Below are 4,643 nucleotides of genomic sequence, written 5' to 3' on the forward strand. Positions count from 1 at the left end.
AATGCATCTCTATGTGCGTGTGTGTGTGAGCGTGCGTGCGTGTGTGTGCATGCGAGCGTGCGTGCGTGTGTGTGCGTGCATGCGTGCGTGCGTGTGTGTGTGTGTGTGTGGCCGCCAGTTCGTCTGTAGCGCCTAACCGCGACTCCGAGAAGAGATCGTCTCGCCAGTGTCACCACCTCCTTTGTGTTGTTGTTGTCGTTGTTGTTGTCGTTGTTGACTATCATGACGATGACGTTCCAATATCAAGTGACTCACTCCAGAATGTTTATTTCGGTTGTTCCTTTTCATGAGGATGGTGATGATGATGATGATGATGATGATGGTGGTGTTGGTGACGATGATGATGATGATGATGTTGATGATAATTATGCAGTAGTTTGCAATTATCCTGTCAATGAACCTCTCTGCATTGAAATTAACCAAAGTTACTAAGACAGCTATACGAAGATTGTCTCTCAGGGTCGTGTTTGCCAAGCCTGACTAGGAATGATACAGCATCTTAACAGAAACATGGGAATTTTTTAAAATAGAATTTGAACACACAAATCAACCCACGTCTTTTGCAACGGCAAAAGCCCAACTATTAACTTTAAGACAGAGACTGTGACAGCAATTCACTTCGAAGTTTAGTTCTTCTCTTAGAAACAGAAACACAATTACAGTCACATAGACTTAGTGCCAGGAAAAAGCCAGAAATATAGACACAACATAAGGGACCGTGGGAGTTATGACCAAACTCTGTCGCCTTCCATTCCCCTTTCAATGACAATGAGCATTTACTATGAACAATGAATTAAAAGCAAAGGCAGAGAAATTGCTGTTGGGTACAATTCTTTTCATTCATTTATTAAAACAGCACCAATCTAGAGAGCTGAAAAAAACAAAACAAGGCATAAGTGTTACTGCCCTTGATCAATACAAAATGCTCAAGGAGAATAATTCAGAAAAAATTAACAACTGTAGAAGCAAAGAGTTGAATAACACAATTTCAGTCACCTGCTACATCCAAATATAACATGTCCTACTCATAAAATCGAAAATTAAGAAAATTCTGCAAATAAGCTTATTAATTATTAAAAATGTAATGAACACTTTTAAAAGGCAAGTTACTTTATAAGGAATATTTGAAACCAGTACCACTGTGAAGTGTGGAGTTCACTTAAAAAAGGTTAAATTGAAATCTGTAGGACCACTAGAATTTCTTCAGTTGAACCATGTTTTCAGTTTAGACAGGTTGCTCAAAAAGAGAAGAAAAAAAAGGTATTTATTTTATTTTCTTTCCGTTTACATCTGTTTTCAAATTAACCAAGTTCAGTTTAGCAGACTCCACTGTAATACTATATTCTATATTTAGTAGGCCCACATCTTTAAGAATTTCCTCACAATTTGCAGAGTAATACCATACTACATTGTGCCAAATATTTACTTTAAGTTTAAGCTATCATGTTTAAATTATCCTTCCATTAAATAAAACAGAAATGTAACAAATAGGGCATACCCCTATCTTGTGAAGGTACGGTACTGTGCACAGTGTTATCATTTACTTTAATACTTTAAGGTGGACTTTCAACGACTTGCTTTATAGCCTACTCAATTATCTTATGCTACCAATATTATAAGTACTAGACATGCACTGTTACATCATCAGAGAAAACAAACCAATATTAAGAACATTGCCAAGCTCTGGCAATTGAGCTGATTGATTTTGCACAAAACCAAACAAAGACCGTTTCAGATGAATTCATGGAAAACTAATACCACTTGTTTGCAGCAAGGAGCAAGCATGTATACTGTCATTTCAACTGAACACCAAGTATCTTACGAAAATCATGTTTTGTTTCCAATTAATGAGACAACCTATAAACTTCAATTCAAATTGCACAAACTCAGCTTGTTTGTATATTCAATATAGTGAAATATGTAGAGCAACCTATGATAGAAAAATGTGGGCATTTTCACTTAATCAAACCTTTAGAAAAGCTGATTTGACCCAGATTTGCATATCTTCATAACCTTCAACGTGCACTTTAGAGTTCTATTTTTTAAGTTTTGAGAAAATTCTTTTAAAGGAAAGCCCCCAGATGAGAACCAGAATTAAACTATCATAAGACACTTCTTAAACTTAATGTCTCAATTATTCAAATAACGGCTTTATCTCGAAACCCCCAGGAATTCACTTGGGCAATATGGAATGATACTGATACACAAAGCTATTTTTATCTAAACAGTACGACCTAACAATGTCGTAACTCAACTGTAGTATGTAATAGGGAACTGGGACAATTGTATCTTTCGGAAAAAAAGGAAAACGTTTTTTGTGAGAACAGTAAGAGGATGCTACAGTCCCTAAACCCATAGTGCACACTGCATGCAGAGTAAATGTGAGGCATCATTTTTAAATCAGCACTTGTCAAAATTAATTAAATCCTCCATATTGGCAATTTTTATAAAAGTTTTGTTTTATGGCTCAACACCTTTAACGTCCTTATAAAAACACATTTACATGTGAATTTTACAAAAATGTGTAAATTTTCAGTTTTCAAAGACTCTCAAGCTATAAAAGTTACCAAACTTTAGAGGCCATTTCTATCCCCACCTCTTTTAATCGGGAATATCTTGACTTCTATTCAAGATAGATGGGTAGGCCTACTTCTTAAATAAAAAGCATATGGCAAATGAATAAGCTTTCAGATGATACCAATAACTCCACATGCCAAAAAATCGACGAGTGTCTGATTCCACCGCATTACGACACAAACAGTGTTACTGAACTAATTTCAACTGGCTCTGGATATCACACAGATTCCATAGATTTGGATTGGAAATTTAGTTCAAAAATACAAAATTATGTCAATTGAAATAATTACTTGCTGAAGTACACAGACATGAAAAGTTAAAAGCAAAATGGTTTATTTTTTTTGGTGCATGGTCATAAAGACATAACTGGTGTAGAAATGGCTACATTTTGTTTGTGCAAACATGTCTCTTTCACTCTAATACATATCTTGAAAAAGTAATAAACTACACCACACAGATGTGGCAGTGCACAAAACACTGTCGTAAGCTGACAAAATGTCTTTTCTTTTTTCATTCACAACAGTTTCGAGATAAAGAAGCTTTTTGTCAGCGTAACCATTTAAAAAAGGCGTTCTTCTGAAATTTGAATTCTAATTTATCCAAACAAGTCAGTTTCACTTTGTTTTTTTTCACACAAGTATGTTAACTGATTAAGTTTTCAATTTAGCAAATTAAAAAATTTGGCGCTAAAATGAAAGAAGGCATTTTGTCAGCTTACAGCAGTACCTTGAAAACTGTCAGTCCTGTGTGGCTCATGATTAAGTAAAGAGTGCTATTCACTTTCTCTCCTCAAGGTTTCACTTTCCATCTTTCTTTCATTCATCCTCCTTATCCTACTTTCCTTTCCAAACTCAGGGTCAAGAGATGTGTTTGCGTCTCAAGTGTCAGTCTGCTTGCTTTTCAAGACTTCTGTACCGTAAAAAGCAATATCAACATAAAGCTTCAGACGTCTCACTCAAGACAAAATGTATCTCAAGTAAAATTACAATACATGTACATCAACATTTACATTTATCACAAATACATTTAACCTGACCTGCATACGAAACAAATCAGGCTTAAAATGTATTGTACATATGGTTCCATAAAAGTTACTAAAAATAATGCATCTCTATGTATATACAACTCTAAAATGTGTATCATACTTAAGACTTTGAGGAATACTGCATGATTGACATTCCTAACTACTAAGCTTTGATATTACACACAATACATTTATTTGATAAGAACAAGCACTTCAAACGTTCATTTGACGAGAAAGAAGTTAATGTAAAAAAACTCTCCAAAAGGAAAAAGATGCAGAAAATGTGACCACAGTACACTCCATTGACCATTATCTAAGCTAACCAAACATTTCATTCCTTGGCCATATTGGAATTTAAAATTATATGGGTTTACCACCACTCACAACACTGTAATGCATTTATGAGGCAGGATCTTCAAATCTAATGTCCATCATTGAACTCCGTAAACAGCCCAAGTTCAAGAATGTCCAAAGATCAATTCGAAATGGGAGGGGGGGGGGGGGGGGCGCAGCGTGATAGCAGCAACTGAGCTTACAGTGGGCATCTGCATCACAACCCAGCATGACATCAGCTGAGCTAACAACACACTCAACCATTTTGTACAGTTCTATCCGCTCATTACTTCCACAATATTAAAAGGGGAGAGGTAAATATAGAAACGCATGCGTTGTATCACACTTGGTATCAGTACTCTAGACTGCCAATCATGCTCATATCCTGAAAGGTTGATTGACAGTGAAGTCCAGTACTGCTGCTAGCTATGTTAATCATATCTCCCTCTCTCCTCTCTTCCCTTCTCTTCATCCCTTTGTCTCAGTTTTGTCTGTCTTACGAGAATTTATTGTACAGATCTCTCATATTCAGGCATTTTCCAAACATTATAAAGTACATTGTTTTATAGAACAGCATTATTTCCTGCAATTCCCACCAGGCATACAAACCACTCAAAGTGACACTCTCATACACATACACCCACACTCGCACAGACAAAGTACAAACATAATATGTGCACTCGCACACACACACACACACACACACCCA

Source organism: Aplysia californica, unplaced genomic scaffold (genome assembly GCF_000002075.1).
Source record: "Aplysia californica isolate F4 #8 unplaced genomic scaffold, AplCal3.0 scaffold00133, whole genome shotgun sequence".
Taxonomy (NCBI): Eukaryota; Metazoa; Mollusca; class Gastropoda; order Aplysiida; family Aplysiidae; genus Aplysia; species Aplysia californica.